Genomic DNA, 9,180 nt, shown 5'->3' with positions numbered 1-9,180 from the left:
AGCCACTGAGAGAGAGAGAGAGAGAGAGAGAGAGAGAGAGAGAGAGAGAGAGAGAGAGAGAGAGAGAGAGAGAGAGATGACCGCCTTTGCAGGTACGTCGAGAGGAGACAGAGGGTCGTGTGGGAGTGTACTCTACATCGCAGTGCGCGACAACAACAGAGTACCTGACCACACATCCGGGTGTGTGTGATGTGTGTGTGCACGTTGTGTGGTAGCATGCTTTTTATCATATTGCATGGCAGTCATAAGGTACCTTACCACACAATGTGAGTGTGCGTAAGCTATTCTACGGAACAGTGCTTACCATGGGGGCATCACCTCGATTACGCGAGGAATATGGTCTCCTTGTGGTAAGTATCGGCTCACTATTTGGGTGCTACGTTGGTAACGTGGCAATTCTAGTATCCTTATGGTGAGTCAACTTCCCTTCCCCTTGCCAAAACAACATATGGACATCGATTGGTAACATGGCCATATGATTCTCGTATGCAAACCATTATTACTCTTTAGATTCAGGCGAGACTCGATCGGTAACGCGGCTAGTTGAGTGTCGTTTGTAGAAGCATTTGTTTTTTCATAAATGTGGCATTCATGTCGTTAACCCGACCATATGAACTCCATATAATTTGTATGTGCATGTGCAATTCATTTTTTTTAAGTATTAAGTATATGAAATACTTGGTCGGTAAGGGGACCGCAAAGAGTATTTCAGGTGCAAATGTTTAAATTGTCTAAAATTGTTCTTTTTAAGTGTTCTTGTGAAAATATATACTATCTAATCATATTCCTAATGGGTTGGGCTACAATAATCGGAATCCTGTGAGATACCTTTGTCTTGGCTGCTCTGCTAAAGCGCACAAACTTCAGGGTTCGATGGGCTGCCTGGTGCGCAAAGTTCAGGATTCATCCGCTAGTGTGTTGGTGTTGCAAGCCAGTGTACTCTGTGTTCATATGGCTGGAGAGACCCACAACTAGGTTGAACGAGCAGGGAATTGCTAAGCTAGATCTCTTATGTCCAACACTACTTATTGAGAGACAGACAGATAGAGAGGGAGAGAGAGAGAAACAAGTAGTGAAAGGAAATGAAGCATCTCTCTGGTGCATTGGGGAGACACACAGCATGAAAACAAAATTCTTTGCAATGACCAATAAATATTTACAAGTGGCAGTAGAAATTGCGCAGGTAGCCAAAAAGTTACCTCTCGCAGTAACTACATGGCAGTCATGTTCAAACAAAGACACTACTAACTACCATTCTTTCTGAGCATGACTGTAATTTTAAGTATCAGTGCATTCAATTTATTTAGCTGTGTCTTCAAGCATGAACCTCCTTGTGCAGTGCAAAAATTTTCTCTTCAAGCCTGCAAATCTGAACATCTTCAAGCTCTCCTTGGTAAGTTTTGATCGCTTCTTTGAGACTACAGTTCGCAGTTATTAGTTCCATGTGCAGACATCTGTCATCATTCAAGCCATCGCCACATAGTTCATGCAAAATCTGTGTGATTCTCCTGCTGTCATCAAAAAGTTAGTTTGTTGATTGTGCTCCACTGTTGCCCTACACAAAGACAACAAAATCACTACAATAGGTCCTGAGGTACCTATATTTAAACAAAATACAACAAAAGAACGAAACCATAAACTCAACAGATGGTATCATGTAACGGTCGTGACTCCAATTTTGTGAACCAGCGGGATATAGTCAGCATTGTCAGTGTCATCCTCGATTTCTTCATTGTCTTGGTCATCATCACCGGGAATGACACTTGCCGGACTGGGTGCAAGATGTTTGTAAGTCAACAACCATGCAGCTCAGATTGCTTTTACATGTATGCAATAATGTACCTTTGGACACCTTGCCAACGAGACAGAAACCAATCAGCGCGTGGATGTGTACTCGTATACATTTGACTATTTATAAATACGCTAACGACATCTTGGTATGTTGTCGTTGATGGGTGCACCATACAGCTTCAAAGTGCCTTCGTCTTCCCTAGCTCCATGCCTCGGCCTTGATATGGTGTCACCCAAGACGACAAGGGGTAGTATCTCCCCGTTTTCAACATCTTATGCAATGTCAACAAAAAGTTGCTACCTAGTGGATGCATCAACTTATACTTCTAGAACATAAGTGCTCTATCAAAAATATTAACTGGTGTCAAACAGACCTTCTTTTTCAACTCATCACTGCCATACAAGCTATAGAGCTCGACCCCCTTATTTATCTGATTTGGATCGACATTGTGCATAGCCATTTGAAAGTGCTCATGCTCGTGATCCTTCAGACAATAGCCAAGCATCCCCTCAAACATATGCATATTGCGTTGTTTCAAACTGCGACAGAGGACAATGGCTCCAGATGGCGAATGTTTATCCCAACCTAGGTATTGCTTTATTTTTTTGTTTATAGAAATCAATGAGCTTGTCCACAATCGGACGATCATTTGAAAGTGCAGATGCATCAGATCCCCACCCCTCTTGACAACACATAGCCCAGCTATAGTCTCGTTGTCGAGGAACGATTGCATAGCAGACAATAGCGACACATCTATGCCATCGCCTCCAATAGTCACACTAATCTCCATGATTCTAGCATGACTCTCCTTCCTGCTTGCATGGCTAAGCTCAGCCGCATCCCCTTTTGAACGAGCTTTTACTTTCAATCTCACCATCTCTGCCTGCAAGGAATAACTACAAGCCTAAGATACTTTTACTGCATGCTTCAACGCATTGAAGCAACAAGACATCGAACTGCAGCAAGACAATCAAGCAAAAAACAAATGCAATCTACTCTCAGAGGTTCGCAACAGAACAAGAACAGCCAAGGAATCAACATCAGCACAAGCTATTGCATCTTGCCAAGCACCGTTGCAACAACACATGGAATCATAGCATGAGTGTCAACCAAAAAAAGACGTGGAGCCTGTCAGACGCTCGCAGTGCAACACAACCACTCTTTTAATGCAAGAGGAGGAAAAACTTGACAGTCGAGGCAAAAACACATAGAAAGCTCTCAAATTTACCAATTAGCTTCAGTGCTTCTCTGTGAGGCATCGACCTTGTCACGCATGCAAGGTGTAAGAAGATTTAAAAATGCTTCTCCCATAGCCTTTCGCTACCAGCTCGACATTATGCCGACGACTGTCCCGTTTCCCTTTACGCCACCTGTCAACACTTGCGCTTTCCTTTTTCCACTCCTACAGCATCTTGACAGATTCGCCCAAACCGAACATGAGTGCCACCCTATTCAAAAGAAAGGTTTATTCATCAATCATCATTGCTATTAAATGCTACATTTATAGAAGTCATAAAAATTATAACATATATGATATCACTTTTATACAACCTTAACAATATCTACACTAACGAATAACATCCTTGCAAAACCAAATGCTACAGTTTCACTAAAATTCACACTATGCTATTTCTCTATGTCTACAAATAGCTAATATACTTTCAATTTAAAAAGGTATATGCGCACATTTTGCATGTAAGACTTTCATTTTAATCTTTTAAAGAGCAAGACGTTCTATCCAATTTATAAGTGGTTTTCAATGTTTTTTCACAAAATTATACACTATTAATGTTTTAAAATGAGCTAAAATGAGATTGGCAATATGTATATTACGATGCACATGTCTTGTAACAATTACTGGTCTATATAGCTTGTAAATAGTGGAAAATAACTTAACATAATGAGCATTTCATTAAGAGCAAATTCCTAATGAGCATACAAGAGTGCTTGGTTGGAGATAACAACATTAGCATAACACCTATTAGTTTGGCATAACAATACTTGAAAGAGGGAGAGAAATAGAACAATTGACAACTATTGAGGACCGGATTTACATGGACCGGTCCCCCCTCCATTAGGCATTTGTATTATAACTTCTCCCATTAAGAGAGACTTTGTACAATACAATTCTTTGTGTTCCTTGGTAAAAACTCGTCGGTGCTATGAAGATGGAAGCTTCATGCACCAAACTTACATGTGATAACACATAACATCAATTACTCGTTGGTCTCAAACCCAAGACCTCACACACCTTCGAAGATGGTGAGAGCTAGCGGGGTATGAGAGTAGATCTAGAGAAGGAGTATTCTTAGGAGAAAGAAGTATTTCCTCACTTAATTACTCTTGTGGCTTAGCTTAGCTTAGTAATTAGATAATAGAGGAGAGAAGCATGGCATTGAAGCTTAGCTCTTGGTTGGATTTGCATTCCATATCCAAGAGTTGTTGGTGTAGGCCTCTATTCTCAAACTTGGATAAGAAGATGAGCTTTCCATTAAAGCTTGGAGAAGGAGATGATTTTCTTACTCTACATATAAGTTATGTGAGTGTGTGTGGAATAATGCACTTCAAAACAGCCCCCTCTCTCCTCTTGGTTGACCCCCCTTGCCAATTACTCATGTTGCATTCCTATTGGCCCTTGAAAAGCCTAGCCAATAGTATTTGAGTATGAGTTTTACTCTTGCTGGCTTCCTATTGCCTGTAAATAATTTGGCCAATAGCCTTTGAGAGGCCCAGTCAAGAGCCTTGTGACAAGTTTCCATCATTTTTTCCATTTTGTAAATGCCAAATAATTAATTTAATTATCTGCTTTGCTATTGGACCTTTTAGTCCTTGGCCAATAGGAATTAAGCAATTTTAAGAACTGCTTAATTATCATTGGACCTTTTGATTGTCCAATAGTCTTTTAGGGAGACTATTTCTTATTGGTTATTGTTTTGAGCATTTATAAAAATAAAAATTTAGTTTACACTAACTAACTTCTCATTGGTCCACCTCTATGCCCATCCAATAGGATTCATGCAAGAATTGGGGGTTTCTTTGCATGCCTGACATGTGTCCTCTTTACTTTGTGAAAAGGGTAAGCTTAAGTGTATAGTGTGTGTGTGTGTGTGTGTGTGTGTGTGCGTGTGCGTGTGCGTGTGCGTGTGCGTGTGCGTGTGCGTGTGCGTGCGTGCGTGCGTGCGTGCGTGCGTGCGTGCGTGTGTGTGTGTGTGTGTGTGTGTGTGTGTGTGTGTGTGTGTAGTCACTTCTCAAGATTTGTCATCTTCCCAACTCGCCCTCTAACTTGTCCTCTAGCTATTTGGACTTTTGTACACACACAAAGCATCCAATTCCATTAACATTTGACCATTGGACTTACACTTTGAAATTTTGGAACTTAACCTTTTGGAAGTCTTAATGGGCTGAACCCTAAGGTCTTTGGAGCCCATTCATTGCACATTGCACATTGCACATTGCTCTTCTGCAGATGGTACCCCTTTGGATCCCTACTGTGGGGCCCCCTACTGTGACCAGTCTGCTAGCCTTACTAATAATCTAGCTTTTTCTCCCTTGGTACTTCCCCATATTAAATGATCAGTTTAACATGAGAAAATCGTTTAGGAGAATTAGATATTAGATATTATGACATGTCTTTTATTGTATCAATTTTTTTGAACTGTAACGTGCAAAATATAAACTCACGTCTTATGGTCTATCACAATATTTTCAAATGTTTTGTGTTTTTAACTTGTACTATTCAATCTGGTGGTTTTCTTAGGAGTTACTTGTTTTTATTTCATTTTGCATGATTAAACATACCATTTTAAAGTGAAAATGGTTATCAACCTGAATGAATATAATCTTGCACTTGTATTTGAAGTCTCACGGGTATGGTTTGTCTAAACTAGTATGAGAGTGAAATGTGCAAAATATGAACTCGTGCGTATGGTTTATCACAATATACTGCAATGTTTTGGGTTTTAAACCTGTATTGTTTAATCTGGATGGTTTTCTTAAGAGTTACTCGTTTTTTATGCATTTTACACAATTAAACATAGCATTTTATAGTGAAAATGGTTTTCAATATGTATTAATATAATCGTGCACAATTTTTTGAAGTATTCAAGTCAAGGTTATGGTTTGTTTGAACTAGTGTGAGAGTGTCGCAGCATCCATGAAAATGTATTTAATATGTTGTTTTTTATTTTCTACTGCAAAAATGACGCCATAGTAAAAGAAAATTATTATGCATGGCATTCAAAAAGAATGTATTTTGGCAATATCTTCATGTGCAGATGGTCACATACAATAGATTAATGAAAGTGATGTCTTCATTAAAGATCTCACTAGCGCTATATAGGATAACACAGAGTACAGGTTGCGAGGCAAAGGCTAGTATAAGTTGCTGATTCCTATAAGGATCTAAGAATTTGACCCCCACCAAAAGATTAGGATAGTGCTGGGCAATATGAAAGTGTGTTGTAGAGACTTAAAAGAAGATCTCCCTCCCACTTATGATATGGCAAAAATAGAGCTTTGGGATAAACAATGGGAGGAGCAGAAGGTAAAGATGAAGAGTGTGAAAGCTTAACACCAAGCCTCCTTACCCAAGCGATTAAAGATGGCCCAAGATGTGCAAGCGGCCATAAGTGGTCGATCAGATGCCAGCGGCACCAGCACGATCATGCACATAATATTGAATGCCAAGTGCGCTCATCTGATCGGCATTCCCTACGAAGCCTTGATAGAAGGTGCAAAGATTGGAGCAGGCTCTTTCGGTGTATTTACATTATACGCCATTAAAAGCATTTTTTTCTCTCCAGAGCACATTACGTATGTTGGAAAATGCTACGAGGGAGGGAACAAAGCAAAATTTTGATAGCTTCCAGATAGAGCAAGAATACAAACACTTCACCCCTCCATTGTAAAATGCATTGGCCTTACCACCAAGGCCCGTTGTATCACAATTTTTCCACGTGCCACAAACGCAGCGTAGAAAATTGGATGATAAAGCTGTTAAATGCATTTTTTATGGTTCCAATACTAAAAGCAAAGGTTACAGGTTGTACCATCCAGAAACAAAGCATACCTTGGTTTCACAAGATGTGTTTGTGGAAGATTCTGTTCAGCCCTTGTTGTCATGTACTAGAGACAGTAATGTAAGCTCACAAGACATAAATAACAATTTGTTGCCTCTTTTAATGGTGGAAACTTGAATGTAAATTCCAATGAGGCAAATATACAGCCTATGGGGGTTTTGAAAATGTAATAGATCAGTCTATTAATGATGCAGATGTACATGATGTACTTGATGTGGAAAGGGCTGAGCATGAGGATGCTAGTGATATGCCAAAATTGCTGGTGCATACTTTGTGTGACAGTAAATTGGATGCACCTTTGTCTAGTCGTACTTGTTCAGGTTCTCACCATGCATCTTATGCATCAGATTGTTATGCTTTGGTTGTTTCTAGTTTATGTGATGTTGAGGAACCTCTGTCTTTTGATGAAGCACAGAATTTTGAAAATTGGATGGATGCCATGCAATCAGAATATGATGTAGTTATAGAAAATGACACGTGGACTTTATGTGATTTGCCTCTTAGCGAAACGGCCATTGGTACAAAGTGGATTTACAAGTTGAAACGTAAGTTGGATGGTGAGATGGATCGCTATAAGGCTTGAGCCGTTACAAAAGGCTATGCACAACAAAAACACATAGATTATGAAAATACTTTTTCTCTCACTTGTCGTATAGCTACTGTGCATTTTCTACGTGCATTGAGGAAGTTTATGTAACACAACCATACGGTTTTGTCATAAAAGGACAAGAAGATAAAGTCTTCAAATGTAAGAAAGCTTTGTAAGGGTTGAAACAATCTCTTTGTGCCTGGTGTGAGAAAGCTAGCACTCATTTGGTTAAACGAGGTTTTTAGAACAGTCCAACAGAAAGAACTTTGTATGTAAAGCGTGAGGGTGATGTACTTGTCATTGTCGTTCTTTATGTTAATGATTTTCTGATCTCACTGGACTAAATGAGACACATATTATTGAATTTAAAAATAATTTAAATGCTACTTTCAAGATGAGAGATTTGAGGTTGTTGCATCATTACTTGGGCATATAAGTTAAGCAGTGTGACGGTGGGATTGCCTTGTTCAAACAAGTTACATAGATACATTGCTATGTAAGTTTGGACTTGAGAAGTGCAAACCTATTGCTACTCCAATGGAAATAGGTTTGAAATTGAGTCTTCATGATGCCAATGATCTTGCCATTGTCACTCTTTATCAAACTGATGTTGGATGTCTTATTTATGTATGCAACATGAGGCCTGATATTCAGTTTACACTCTCACAGGTCAGCAAATTTATGCATAGCCTAGGGTCTAAGCATTGATAGACTGTCAAGTGTATTTTTTGCTACTTGAGTGGCACAATGGCTTGCTGCACAAGCTCTATACATGTTGAATACATATGTCTAAGATCAGATATGCAATCTGAGATTCTCTTGCACTGCAATCTGTGTGCACACAATGACGATGTAAGAGCTTCCATGTACATGAGCAAAATCACTCGCAAACCTATAATGTGTACAAATTACCAAGCTGCCCCCTTCTCTTTTCTCTTTACTACCATCAATGCACTTGTCATTGTGGAGCTGTTGACTCAACTGTTGCACTACACTCACTACAAAATCAAAGCTCTATTACCAATTGAAAGAGTGTTTGGTGTGTGGAATGCGTGTGTGCGTAGTCGGTGCAAGAGAGGGAAGAGGAGAGACCGTGTTGTGTAGCTGGAGCAAGCCTTCAAGATGTGAGGAGCTCTTTATTCTTCGTTATATGAAGATTAAGGTTGGTGTGTTCGATGGAGGGTCGGACATTGGATGTCTGGCCCCGAGCAAAGACACAATGCCCTTACCCCAACACCATATTGTCTCGTTACATAATAAACAATTTATTGTGAGGATAGTCCATAGGCTACTCAAAATTCCTAGCAGTAAAGGAATCTCATCCAGATCCCTCGTCAATCACACTCTTCTCCCTTGGCAATGTGTGAAGTATCATTCTGTTTTCTGGCGTAAGAAGAAGAATTGGGCAAACAGAGCTAGAAGGCAGAGTAGGTGCCTCAAACTGCCATACCTATGAGCAAGTGAATTTGGAGCAAAAAATGGTGGAAAGACCCCTCTTACAAGGTCAACTTGAAAAATGAAACAAAAGAGAAGAAGACATAGACCTGTGAGGGAGCAAAGCTCAAGGGGAAAGAGCACCACACACGGGGAAAGGTTGGAGACACGTGAACAGAAGAAGCTACAACACATGCAAGTAGGACATGGAAATGGCCATGGGCCAGAGGCCCTATTTAAACTTAAGGGCGAGGTGCCGATGGGAAACCAACACGTGGTGGTGGAAA

At 40.0% G+C, this 9,180-nt stretch overlaps 1 pseudogene; it reads right to left on the bottom strand.

The window, feature by feature from the left end:
- Positions 1-1,820: 1,820 nt before the first annotated feature.
- LOC147452658 (uncharacterized) lies at positions 1,821-2,582 on the bottom strand (annotated as a pseudogene).
- Positions 2,583-9,180: the final 6,598 nt, after the last annotated feature.

Source organism: Adiantum capillus-veneris, chromosome 8 (assembly GCF_014529385.1).
Source record: "Adiantum capillus-veneris isolate H3 chromosome 8, ASM1452938v2, whole genome shotgun sequence".
Taxonomy (NCBI): Eukaryota; Viridiplantae; Streptophyta; class Polypodiopsida; order Polypodiales; family Pteridaceae; genus Adiantum; species Adiantum capillus-veneris.
Note: the sequence above shows the minus strand (reverse complement) of the source record. Positions and strands in the feature narration are given on the sequence as shown.